The sequence below is a fragment of the Esox lucius genome, chromosome 12 (genome assembly GCF_011004845.1).
Source record: "Esox lucius isolate fEsoLuc1 chromosome 12, fEsoLuc1.pri, whole genome shotgun sequence".
Lineage (NCBI taxonomy): Eukaryota > Metazoa > Chordata > Actinopteri > Esociformes > Esocidae > Esox > Esox lucius.
In genome coordinates this window covers 23,841,366-23,856,364 of record NC_047580.1, presented here as the reverse complement: position 1 = coordinate 23,856,364, position 14,999 = coordinate 23,841,366, and positions in this window count along the sequence as shown.

Below are 14,999 nucleotides of genomic sequence, written 5' to 3'. Positions count from 1 at the left end.
GTTTTATGAGAAATACATGCTGCTTCTTTAAGCAAACAAACACCCTTATCTTTGTCAGTAATATTTAAATGTGTTTCTTTTTTTTTATTGTATTGTTGGTCCATGTATATTATGTACATTATGAATACAACTAAACTGTACTGTACTCTGAACTAACAGCATGTCAAGGGGCATTTGATCATACCACCATAAATTAGACAATGTCTGCTGAATGTTGTGTCAGCTTAACTCTTCTTCTTCTTTGCCCACTGACCTATCTACAGTAGCGCCATCTCAGAGCCATATGAAGTAATCACAGGGCCGTTCTTGAATCAAGGTGGCGTTTGGGCATGGACTTTTTCCATAAAAGAAAATTACTTAATAATAAAGAAGATTTCAATGTTTTTAGGTTTTGATAAAAAATAAATTGCACATTTTCTCCACCCTATAAAATGTGCTTTTACATGTTTTAATATTTTCTTTCGGCTGAAAGCTTTTTGCTTGAAAAGTGTTCGTTTATTGTCATCACATTGTGGCAGGTGACTTCTGTCCCAACCGTTGAACCCCCACCCAGGCGACAGCTCAAGGACTCTTATTTTATTCCTATTTACAAATATACACTTTAGCTTAGTGGGTGAGACTGCTGCCCAAGCTTGCATAATTAGGACTGTTTTGAAAGGCAGAGCGGAGGGAAGTGTGTGGTGACAGGTATCAAACCAATGACAGCTGACAGGTGACAAAACAATTCCAATCTTTGACCTGCTGAGTGCTATCACCAAACACACAATATAAGGTATGTTAAAAAAAATGACCTTGTCATTTGTTCAAAAATAATAGTTGCGTTGTCAAAATGTACTGGTGCTGTCAACGCACAGTTTCTGTATGTAGTTATTAGATCTGTATGCATGGCACAACGGTATCTCTGCAGCATCTAATGTATCGCTATCTTGGCACGTTAAGATGATTCAGCCTTGTCTCATGGCCAAGGTAGTGACATGTATTGTATGCAGATGGTAAATAAACATGACAAAGGTCACGTTCCCCTGCATACGCATTCCTTGCACCAACCAATGGTTGCATACCACATCATCGACTTTCACAAAGTAACAGATTGCTATAACATACGATGTGGTTCGCTGATAGTACATATCCTATCCTGGTATTGCATGATTCGTCAGACAACAGTAACGCAGCCATGTTGTTGATCTCGCCCTCCGGATGAAAAACAGAATGCTTGGAGGGCACATTACAGTTTCATTGGAGTCTGGCAGTCTCTGGAGAAAGACACATTCATCAGGAAAAAGTGCAATAATGTGTTCAACCACAGTTTTGTGAACGTTTGACATGATTGAGCCATATTAAATGGAATGAGTCAGGCTCTACATTTGCATAGACTGAACAACACTCATTTGGCATATCTCAGAGTTAAAATGATGTTTTCCCCAGAGTTTCCACATGAAAGAAATAGGATGGAAGCTTCAGGTGGTTCTGTCCTGTATATCAACATTAAGTGATTCCATGGAATTAATCATTCACTGACAGGGGCAATTGATTCTCTGCCCATACGATTGATTCAAATCGAGTGTATAATTTGACAGGTTGGAGGCATAGGTAAATTTAATAGCAACGTGGCTAATAAAACATGTATTTAAGAGCTTGAACACATCTGATCGACCTATGACTCATCTAGGTTGTCACCGGCACCTCTTTTGTCCACATACTTTAGTGCTCTTTGACAATGACATTGTTAAAAGCAGCAAAAAAAATTGAAATGTAGTATAATTGAAATTTCTTCACACCTGGTTACAGAAAGGGAATATATAGTCGTCATAGCAGATCGAGGCTCTTACTGATGTGGAACGGTGAGGCCCCAAGCCAGAAGGCAAAGCATCTGCTCTCTCAAGAGACTGTCATCAGCAGTTTGGGATAAAAGAATAGGTAGTTATGTTAAAATGCATCTGTATGTGCTTTATTTTCTGCCTAAGATTGCACTACTGAATTCATCACTTTCAGAATCGCATATGCATGCATTGATGTTACGACGTAGCTGTAAAGGCGTAAAATTGGGTAATTGTCCCACAATGATCTCAAAAAGACAATTTATCCAGAGAGGATTAACATATTTCACTGTGTTTTTATACTATGGCCCTACTAGAAACCAAAAAAAACGGAGAATACATTATTTACACATTTCAAGCAGCTGCGTCTCAGGTTTGTTTCTAACTGATGTCAAATTGAAGTTTGTGCCTGCTAAGTTAATGTATTGTGTTGAATGAAGGAAATATGTTAACTGTGTCTCACTGTCACCCATAACAAATATGAAATGAAAGAGATCCATATCTTTAAAAATTATTTATTTAATTTCGGGATCATCAAATAGAAACTGAGACACTCACTTTCCATTAAACCAGCAAAGTCTGTAAATAGAAAAAGACCCGGCTGCCTCCGATTGAGACCCCAGACTATTCTTATAGTGGTTTGATGGGATCCTAACCAACATATTAATGCTGCACCATATACGACTCAAGGCTGGGGCTTTCAGACTTTCATACCCGGTCCTTTAAAGATAACCTTATTTCCTACTTGGCTGAACCCGCAAGGTGGCTCACACAGATGGATCAGCCCCTAACTGTTTACCATTGACCTTTACAGAAACAAGCCACGATTCCTGCTCAAAACAGAAGCACTCAATGGAAATGCTAATGGATGGAGGTTGAAAGGAATCCCTCATCTTCTCATGCTGTCTCCCTAGTGTGGTTCATTGGCACTGGTGATTGATTTATGCCTCTAAGAAAATGCATTTGGACCCAACAATGAGGGAGAGGCAATTCCTCCTCTTTAAAAAGTCTTGAGTGTTTTCTCAGCACGTCACTGAAACTGTTTTAAAATCGTACTCTTCATAATGGATTTGAGGAAATCGTCATTTGATTATGAAGTATCACAGTTTTTTTAGGGTTGCATCACCCCTTTTTTAGGGTTGTTAAAGATAACAGAACATGTTCTTTAAAACGGCAAATGTGGGGTGTACATGAAGAAACAGGTGACAATGAGTAAATAAACACAACACCTTCAAAGAAACAAGTTCACAAAGCCCTCAAGAGGGGGGTGGATGAAGATCCTAAGTGCAGGGTTAAAATACACTCTCCTTTCTTTTGTACCACCACCACAGTACAGTCATGCTTAACAGTGCTGCTAGATGACGAGTTGCTGTGAAGCCCGACTGGTGACGCACGTTGGCCAGCACCATCCAAGGAGTGGGGAAGCATCCGTATAGCCTGTTTAAAGCTTTCCAGAAATTATTAAGAACAAAAATGGCTTGTAATTTAGTGTTTTCATGCTTCAAATGTTAAGGTAGGGCTGCTACACCTGAACAATGTTTGAACACACACACACACACTTTCACTCTTGTCTGTCTTTACTAACTATTGAAATTGTCTTTGTTTCTGATCATAATTAAGCAGGTGTCATTTGTCCTACCCAAATAGGTGCAAATTAGATCCAAAATACAAGCAAATACAATGTTTTTACTGACCAGAAGACATTTCTAACATTGTTGGTAATGATTTAGTAATCGTAGTATTTACTAATTCTATTCAAATCAAACTTCAGCCTTCTGGCTATAAATGGGACTGCTGCAAACAAAACAAGCTGATCAAACTATATAATATTTTCAGTCAGCACCGAAGTATAGAGACTAGTGTGGTTAGCTGCTCTAATGATGTTAGCTTTTCCTTGGGGCAGTAGGCCTATTTGGCTTGCTTGTTTTGTTCCTTATCTATTTTCTATTCAGCAGCTGGATGCCTCTTGCTGCTGTACTGCCCAGTTATCCACCTCACTGAGGCATGCATCAGAAATGGTCAGACAAACAAGTGAAAGAACGTGGAGTTGCATTTGCACTATGGATCGTTCTGAGGCTCAAAGAATAAAAATGGCAACTAAATGTTTTATGGTGTTCAACATTTGATGTTCCTTGCCCGTGTTAAAGCTCTTTGAAGGGATGTACCCAATATCTGAGGTACCTCTGTTACTTGATCAAATTAAGGGGTTTGCATGCCCTAACCCTAACAGTTTAACTGACAGTCAGTAAAGTTCTGTTGTGTTTGTAGGATAGTTGTAGCGTCCGACTTAGATCATATTTAATCCATTGTACAGTATGAGTGTGTCTGACTTGCACCCCATGTGGTAATAATAGTCTATGGCTTGGTTGATGTGAGTCCTGGAATATTTTTAGGGTCAACCTCTGACAAAGCCTGTTCTAAAGGACTTGGATAACAAGGAGCTTAGCCCTGGTGAACTCGGCCATTCGCACCACCCTCTGAAATGCCTTGGGATTGACGGCGGTTGTTGCCATATCAAGCGGTGATGTAGCCTGTCGAACTGCTCTTGATGGTGCCCCTGTAGAACTGTTTGAGGATGCATCTTTTCAGAAGGTGCATGCCGAAGCTCTCTACCAATGCTAATTAATTTAGCAATTAAGACAGTGAGCTGAAATTTAAAAGTTGTGAGAATTCTGTAATTCAGGAAATCTCCATGGAGCTAGATTTTTTTATTCCAAGACCAGGCCTAATCTTTCTTTGTAAACCCTAAATAATTTGTACTCAAATATTTGTAAAATGTGTAAGTCAAATTTTGTTAAATTACTGTTGACCTGAAATGTTTGTGACACTGATTTTCTTTTTTTTTGTGGAATGAAGATTATCCCAACATGTTCAACTTCAGGTTTAGTGTACATTGATGAGCCGAAACATTATGACCACCTGCCTAATTATGCTGTTGGTCCTTCGCGTACTGTCAAAACAGTGCCCACTGAAGCATGGACTCTACAAGACCTCTGAAGGTGTCCTGTGGTATCTGGCTCCAAGACTATTAGCAGCAGAACCTTCAAGTCCTGTAAGTTGCGAGGTTGAGCCGCTGTGGATCGGACATGTCAGTCCATTGGATTGAGATCTGGGGAATTTGGAGGCTAGGGCAACACCTTGAACTATTCATCATGTTCTTCAAATCATTCCCAAACAATGTGTGCAGTGTGGCAGGGCATATTATCCTGCTGAACAAGGCCACTGACTTCAGGGTATACCAGCGTTTTGAAGGGGTGTACCTGGTCTGCAACAATGTTTAGGTAGGTGGCACGTGTCGAATTGACGTCCACATGAATGCCCGGACCCAGGGGTTCCTAGCAGAACATTGTCCAGAGCATCACACCTCCACCAGCTTGTCGTCTTCCCACAGTGCATCCTGGTGCAGTCACTTCCCCTGGTAAATGACACACACACACGGCCATCCACGTGATGAAAAGGAAAAGGTGGTTCATCAGACCAGGCGATATTCTTCCACTGCTCCAAGGTCCAGTTCCAAGGTTGCATCCCCATTGTAGGTGCTTTCAACTGTGGTACAGGGCTCATCATGGGCACTCTGACTGGTCAGTGTCTTACACAGCCCCATACACAGCTGGTTGTGATGCACCGTGTGTTGTGACATATTCCTCACGTAATCTTCTGTGACTTGTGCCACCGCAGAACTTCTGTCGGTTCGGACCGGACGGGATAGCCTTCAATGCTCTTGCACATTGATGAGCCTTGGTCGCCCAACACCATGTTGATGGTTTGTGGTTTGTCACTCCTCAGGCCACTGACGGTAGGCAATCACCACTGCTGAAGGAAGTGATTTATATAAACTAAAGCCAAAATGACTGAGTAGAAGAGAAGAGTTGGCACTGGGCAAAAACATTCTAGGTAAGAACAGGATTTAGACTGTATAGTGATGTCTTGGCACCAGCATTAACTGGTGTAGAAACACACCATTATTGCTTAGTTCATGGTTATGATCAACATAGTGCAGTTGAATGCTGTCTGGAATAAAATCATTTAGCCAAGATTTTGTGAAGAAAAAAGCAGATCGACTGTGTGTAGATTTCTGAATAATTCAATGTAAAATCTGACCGTAATAGAAGTTAGGGGTTAATTCCTGCTTCTGCAGGTCCCAATATCCTTCTCTGTCTCCTGTTTCTAATCTGTTTAAATAGAGAATTAAAAAACATTGCATTGAAATTCCACCATCATGAATTAATATAAGGATCTCTACAGTATATATTTCAATGCAATGTGAAATATGGGTTTTGCATTCTGAAAGAAAGGATCCAATATTCAGATAGAAGAATAACTTTGCCTGTTTCAGAGTACCTTTATTCAGTCTCATAACACTTACATTGGGGTTTAGATAAAAAAAAGCCCCCAAATACCAGATTTCCTGTTAGGTGTACCAGAGTTCATGGTTTTATTACACAATAATAGTGTTTGGTGACTTTCTATTTTTACAGTATAAAACATGTTGGAAGGACTGTTCACAAAAAATCATGGACAACCAGGCTGGACATGCTCTATTGTTCTGAATGAACAACAATACTGGTATAATTTGATACATTCCATGAGGCCCCTGTCTTAAAACAATGAGCCTTCAGGATTAAATGTCAGTGTGAGCATTAATATCATTTCCAAATGTCATATGTGGTTTTTGGGACTCCAAAACCTTTCAGAAATTTGGTGACTCACAACAGTGAGAGACATTACTGTTTCTGAGGGAAAAATGCAAACTCGTTTCTGATACAGCTACTCACAATAGCATTTACTTCAGACAGATGCATTACTGCAGCCATCTCACTGAGAGGTTTTAAAATATCATTGTACATACAGTATATTATGGTGAATAATATAGTATTTATGATGCATTCAGCTCCTGTTTGGTCTGGAGGATAGCAACATGATCATTTCCCACCCATGTATTCCCATACCTGGACATTCTACTGTATAATGGTCAACACCCTTACTTTGGTATTTTTATTAAGCTATATAAGATGGCCATATCATGAGTCATTTAACAATTTAACTCAGAGTTTTACGGCCTATGTATGCATATAAAAATATTTCAAATTACAGTGAAATAGGCCCTTACTGCTACTACAGCGTATAGCCACACATTGAAATAAAACATACATAGATGTCTTATCAAATGGTAAAAAAAAAAATCATAAGAATGTGTTTTCAAGTGTATTTCCAATATCTGAGACCCATTGTTAACCACTTCTGGAGTGACCCCACTTTGCAGCCTGGGGTCCAAATAAAAAATTCACAGTTTTCCTGGAAATCAAGCTCACAAAAATATTAAACTTTATACATATTGTTAGATAGAATTTGCCAAAAGAACATACAACATGCAGTCTTACAATGAGATCTAGGAAAATATATACTATATAAAATGAGTCAGCAATAGGACTGATCAACCAATCAAATGTATTTTACCTCAGCAGTCACAAAGTGCTTATACAGATACCTAGCATAAAACTCAAAAGACAAAGCAACAACAAGAAATTGATGAGCAGCTACTACCAAAAAATAGTACGGGCAGAACCTAGGAAGAAACCTGGAGAGGAGCCAGTGTAAAGGGTGACCACTCCTCTTCTGTGCAAGGGGAAGTTAATGAGAGTAGATCACTGTTTTTAGGCCAATAAACAAGGTTGAATATATTACATGGTTGAATATACACTACTCAAAAATTAAGGGAACACAATCATCACAGTATAACACCAAGTCAATTATACTTCAGTGATATCAATCTGTACAGTTAGAAAGCATACGCGATTGTGAATCAATATCATCTGTTTTGGTGACAACAGAGGCACTGGAGAGGCAACAGCATGACAACCCCCAAAAAGGGAATGGTTTTGCAGGTGGTGGCTACAGACCATTGCTCTCTCCTTATCCTTCCTGACTGATTCTTCTCTAGTTTTGCATTTTACTAGTGTCCTTGTCACTACTGGTAGCATGAGTACAATGTTACCTCCAGCGGGCTGCTGGTGTGCATGTTTCTGACCAAACTGTCAGAAACAGACTCCATGAGTGTGGCATAAGTGTGGACCCTGGGTTCCACCTGATGCAGGACAATGGCCGGCCTCATGTGGCCAGAGTGTGTATGCAGTTCCTGGATGATGAAGGCATTGATACAGGAATCCAAGTATCCATGCATTGGTGCATCTGATGCCACCAAGTAGTGCCACAGACTGTCCAGGAGCTCACTGATGCCCTGATCCAGGTCTAGGAGGAGATCCCCCAGGAAACCATCCCCCGTCTCATCAGGAGCATTCCCAGACGTTGTCGGCAGTGCTTACAGGCATGTGGGGGCCAGAGGCACTACTGAGTCACATTGAGTTGCCATGATGAAATTCACACAAGTTGGAACAGCCTAGGGTTTCAATTGTGTGCCTTGATTTACGGTGTGAGTTTGAATCCAGCCCTCATCCGGTTGGTGATTTTTAATATATTACCTTCATCGAGACCCAATGTCACGGTGTAGAGCAGACAGGTCATGAGGCGCAGAACAGTGGAAGGTAGTCATTCTCTTTGTCTCTCAACAAAAACAACAAAAGAAGAGGCGCACCATGGACTGCCGCAAGAGACACAGCCACAGACAGCTACCTCCAAACAAAGATCCACAAACTGAAGGTCCAAAAGGGCTTAAATAGGGTCCCCAATTAGCGGCAACGTAGCGCAGCTGTCTGCTCCATCACTGATCCAGGGGAGAAAATTGATTATTTGTGCTAATATGCCAGGAAATCAGGGCAAATACAAATTAGGTCACAGATTTCACACACTCTTTCAGATGTCCTCTTCAACAGTGTGAGTTGAATGGGGAAACCACACTGCTTCAATTTATATTCAGGAATGGCACACTGTACATGTTCAGAACAGGTCCAGAAACTTTGAAGGTCCCCAAACTAACATTCTTATTGAATAGAAATCTTTGTTGGAACTGTACTGTACCTGTTGAAATACAATAACAAAATACTACCAAACTTCAGGTTACAATTTGTTATAAACTGACAACAGTTCCTTGCTAACTGAGTTATTCTTCAACTGTTAGCTGTTTCCTGAAATATCTTCCCCGTTCTGAAGGAACCATTTGGGTTCACCATCATGCTGTGGATGTTTATCATTTGAATTTGTTTTGAGAGACTCATTGCTAAGCATTTTCTGGCACACAGGACATTGCAGGTCTCTATGTTATTAAAATGTGTAAAATGTGTAAGTGCTGCATTTACGTTTTTATGACGATTTAGCAGAACTTGTGGCAGGAGTATAGCTTGATCTCCTTGTCAGAAATATCAGGGCCTGTGTTTGAAAGTGAGTATTTGGGTTCTATGTTGGTTACAACTCATAGAAGGCTCAACATGGTCAAAAGTGTAGGCGTCTCCTCCAAAGCTCATCTCGCCAACCCATTCTACATTTTATCACACTGATTGTTCAACCAGGAAGTACATGTCAACACATACACGCTTGAAGAAGAATGCTAGGTAAGACAACGTCAACACCAAATCTGGTGAGCCAGTGTGCACCGCATCAGGAAAGTCCTCCGAGCATTGTTTGTTTGTCAAAACCATGGTTAGAACTCATTGTCTGTTTGTCAAAACCATGGTTAGAACTCATTGTCTGTTTGTCAAAACCATGGTTAGAACTCATTGTCTGTTGGTCAAAACCATGGTTAGAACTCATTGTCTGTTGGTCAAAACCATGGTTAGAACTCATTGTCTGTTAGTCAAAACCATGGTTAGAACTCATTGTCTGTTGGTCAAAACCATGGTTAGAACTCATTGTCTGTTGGTCAAAACCATGGTTAGAACTCATTGTCTGTTGGTCAAAACCATGGTTAGAACTCATTGTCTGTTTGTCAAAACCATGGTTAGAACTCATTGTCTGTTTGTCAAAACCATGGTTGGAACTCATTGTCTGTTGGCCAAAATCATGGTTAGAACTCATTGTCTGTTGGTCAAAACCATGGTTAGAACTCACTGTCTGTTTGTCCAAACCATGGTAAGAAATCCTTGTCTTTTTGTCAAAACCATGGTTGGAACTCATTGTTTGTCAAAACTATTGTTAGAACTCATTGTCTCATTGTTGGTGTAGAATATAAAACATAATGATAAGAGGTTTGTCATGGGATGTTTCTGAAACTCTGAACTCACACTTTAAGAATGTATATGTATCAATATAATCAATGGATCATTAATATACATCAATGTAAGGTACTCAAGTAATAAAAATGCATGGTTAAATCAAATATAATAATCAAGTAACACAAAGGGCCCTAATGGCTCTATTATTTTATACACATTTCTGAAGCCTGCCCCACCAATATTTAACAGGGAACGGATCTTGGAAGGTTGCGAAACAATGGTGGCGGATGGGGAGAGAGATCCGCCTAAGAATTAGCTTAAGGGGGTGGCCAGGAAAGTTCTGCAAGATATCACTGTATAAATGTGTGTGTCACGAGTTGGCAAGACAGTTGTTCCTGCAGGTCAACTCGGCTTTTATGGTTGCTCATTAAAAGTATGCTTTGAATCCACAAACTCCTGAGTTATTGCATCTTTTTGAGTTGTTGCATCCTTTTTGGCGAGAAGACAAATTTTTCCACGAAATTGGTCAAAACCATGGTTAGAAATCCTTGTCTGTTTGTCAAAACCATGGTTAGACACAGCTTTACTGTCAGGAGTGGAATTGTCACGGTGTGGGTGTGGTGGAGTGCGTCGAAAAAAGGCGAGCCAAATGGAGGGAGGCGATGAACGTTTCTTGTATTGAACACAGTGAAATGACACGCAAAACAAAAGCGCACAAGCACAAAACAAGCGTGCATCCGTATACTCCAGTACAGTCAAAGGACATAGAACAATACCACACAAAGACACCCAGAAACACAGGAACCTATATATGCAATCTAATGAGGGAATGGACACCAGGTGCGTGCAATAACAAAACATGACGGTGGGAGGAGGAGCGGCGTGGCTAGAAGGCCGGCGATGACGTGCGCCGAACACCACGTCGGGAGGGGTGGCGCGCATCCTCGTTACAGGAATTTTGAATTACACATACTAGTTGGTGTGATGGTGCTGCTATGGGTAGATAAAATATAGAGACAAATCCATAAAAAGTTGGCATATAATGTGTGGTGAGCAAAAGATACATGGATTTCCAATACATTTACATATACAGTTTCAGTATTGTATATCTGGATGCAGCAGTGTTTTGAGTACAATATAGTGCAGTTAGAGTACAGTACTTCATGTTCAGTTTACTGTTTAGATGTCCCTTAATCTGGTGGCAATCTGATTAGTCTCTGGGGTGCAGAAGGGATGTTCACTGAGGGCTACAGGACAATGACATAAACTTTTCAGTTGTGCTTTTTTTGAATCCCGATTAAACTTTACTGCAACCTGAGACATTTCAAAGTAGAACATATTTTAAGGACTGTGTGTTCTCCTGTATCGTCTAGTACAGGAGAACACACAGTCCTTAAAATATGTTAAATTTGAATCTTTAGATTTTGTATTGTATACTACACCATTGCTCCAAACGGTTGACACTCGCGGTTCTGTTACAAACGGTTCTGTTACAAAACAAATTTCAATGCAAAAATCTCAGCTGAAAATATACACTCACCTAAAGGATTATTAGGAACACCTGTTCAATTTCTCATTAATGCAATTATCTAATCAACCAATCACAAGGCAGTTGCTTCAATACATTTAGGGGTGTGGTCCTGGTCAAGACAATCTCCTGAACTCCAAACTGAAAGTCAGAATGGGAAAGAAAGGTGATTTAAGCAATTTTGAGCATGGCATGGTTGTTGGTGCCAGATGGGCCGGTCTGAGTATTTCACAATCAGCTCAGTTACTGGGATTTTCACGCATAACCATTTCTAGGGTTTACAAAGAATGGTGTGAAAAGGGAAAAACATCCAGTATGCGGCAGTCCTGTGGGCGAAAATGCCTTGTTGATGCTAGAGGTCAGAGGAGAAGGGGCCGACTGATTCAAGCTGATAGAAGAGCAACTTTGACTGAAATAACCACTCATTACAACCGAGGTATGGAGCAAAGCATTTGTCAAGCCACAACACGCACAACCTTGAGGCGGATGGGCTACAACAGCAGCAGACCCCACCGGGTACCACTCATCTCCACTACAAATAGGAAAAAGAGGCTACAATTTGCACGAGCTCACCAAAATTGGACAGTTGAAGACTGGAAGAATGTGGCCTGGTCTGATGACTCTCGATTTCTCTTGAGACATTCAGATGGTACAGTCAGAATTTGGCATAGACAGAATGAGAACATGGATCCATTATGCCTTGTTACCACTGTGCAGGCTGGTGTTGGTGGTGTAATGGTGTGGGGGATATTTTCTTGGCACACTTTAGGCCCCTAAGTGCCCATTGGGCATCGTTTAAATGCCACAGCCTACCTGAGCATTGTTTCTGACCATGTCCATCCCTTTATGACCACCATGTACCCATCCTCTGATGGCTACTTCCAGCAGGATAATGCACCATGTCACAAAGCGTGAATCAGTTCAAATTGGTTTCTTGAACATGTCAATGAGTTCACTGTACTGAAATGGCCCCCACAGTCACCAGATCTCAACCCAATAGAGCATCTTTGGAATGTGGTGGAATGGGAGCTTCGTGCCCAGGATGTGCATCCCACAAATCTCCATCAACTGCAAGATGCTATCTATCAATATGGGCCAACATTTCTAAAGAATGCTTTCTGCACCTAGTTGAATCAATGCCACGTAGAATTAAGGCAGTTCTGAAGGCGAAAGGGGGTCAAACACAGTATTAGTATGGTGTTCTTAATAATCCTTTAGGTGAGTGTACAATCTTTTTTGAGGATTCTTTACATTGCTGCTTTCACCTCTTCTATCCAATCATATCTCCCATCTGCTAAATCCTTCTCCCTTTTGTGTCCTGCTTCTGTCTCTTTGACCCTGCTGTCTTCCTCTCTACATCCTATGACTCTCACTGTACTCTTTCCTCACAGCTAACTTAGCCCTCCTGCTTCGTGGCTAAATGACTCAATGTGAGTTCACAGAACATGGTTGCAGGCAGTGGAGTGAAAATGGGGGAAAACAAAACTTCAAGATGACCTATCATTACTTCACTCCCTCCTGCATTCTCTTCCTTTCTGTCTGCTTCCAAAGCCACTTGATTTCAGTCCAAATATCAAGTCTCCTCTCAAATCACCCACTTCTCAATCTTACCTCTATGGCAATGACTTGGTCCACTTTGAAAATAATGTGATGACATTCTAACCTCATTTACTCAGCTTATTGAGTCCACTTCTCACTTACACAAATAACTTTCTATGCATGAATCCACACTCTCCAGATGAAATCCTGCAACTTGCAATGTCTTGTCGGCCTTTAACCAACCCCCTTGACCCCATTCCTCCTCCCTTCTCACCATTCTGGAAACCTTCTCTCTTTCCTCACTTACTCCATACTTCATTCGTGACCAATGGTTTCATTCCCTTATTCTTCAAGATGGCCAGAGTTGCTCCCCTTTCTCAAGAAACCAACAACTGACCCCTCGGACATAAAAAAATAAATATACTGAAATCCCTTCTGTGTCTGCTCCAAGCAGTCTAAATACTGGTGTCCCCCAAGGCTTGGTTGTAGGTCCGCCAACTCTTCTTGCAATTAAACCAAGTTGGTTGGCTCAGTCCTATGTGGATGATGCTACAACTACTTTGCTCATTCCCCCTTTTTGGCACCCAGACAGTGACACATATTACTGCATGCCTAGAAGACATCTCTTATTGTAGTTCAGACCACCACATTGAACGGATGTAGCCCCTCTTCATTGAGGGATAGACTTGTTAAATCCTAGACTGGACCAATTTTTGAAGATAATTGTAACTTTTTAGGTTCTAACCAGCACCAAAAAAGGTTACCCCATAGCGACAAACTGAAAAACATTAAATGGTTGTACTTTTTTCTAAGAGTGAAGTATATCAAATCAATCAATGTTAAAACAGCTCTGTTGTGGGTTTATACTTCATGCTACAAATGTCTGAGCGAAGGAGGATTGTAACTCTGATTCTGCTCTAAGATGTTTAAGTTGTCTCTCAGTCTGTTTCTGTTATCCTCTCCTCCACACCGTCTCTCCTCCATCCCCATCAGACTGTTGATTATTCCATAGCCTCGCAGCAGAGACATTCATTCAAAGTGACTGCGCCTATAACCCCTAAGAGGAATGTGTCACACTTTCTCCTCTTGCTCCAAGTTTTTATTCACTTCTTACCTCCATGGGAATGAACCTCACCTTTCCAATCAAGCAACTCCAATAAATATGGAAGTTTTCTCACCGCTGTCAGAACAGTGTGAGTTCAGGGCCTCAGGCGTGTTCTGTATATCAGCGATAAAGCCTAGACAATGCAGTGTAAGAGTGGAGCTGGCTTTCAGTCATACCATGGGTATGGAGAAGGAGGACAGCCTTTCTCAGCCTTGCTGTCTCCCACACATACTGATCAGGGGTGACGTACTCCCTGTAATGTCACTTACCTCTCCCACATTTCCTATGGTTGCTATTAAATCTCCATCACATGACTGAGGATCTTGACTCTTTGAATATCCCCCACAGCAGTCTAAGAATGACCTTATGGTTAATGATCCGTCACCAAAGGTTGGTTTCGGCAATCTTCTTGAAAGTTCTTATATTGGTTGGCAATTTTTGTAATACAATTACAGTTGTATTTGGAGCCCCTTCAGCTACTCCAAAATCTAGCAACCTTTCATGTGGTCAACACAAAACACACATTAAAAAATTCAAAACATGAATATGTAAATTCTGGAAAAAGACTAATCTACATTCAAATTTGCATTACTTGCGTTGATTTATCAAAATTTGCAGTCACCATCAACAAGAACAATTATATGAAATATAGTGTTATTGCCCACTGACTCATGAATGTCATAGTATCAAGAACTGCATTGTGTCATATGTAAAGATGTAGGATAAAGTGCATCCATATATTCATCCAAGATTGACTAGGGAAAAATAATCCATGGAAGAGGCAATAGGTGTTATTAAGTAGATGAGGACTCCTGTGTTGATTTCCAAAACTAGCAGGCTATCAAGAAACACACATTTACAAATTATTTCTTTTAAAGTATTTAGGGTTTAAAATACTAAAATAT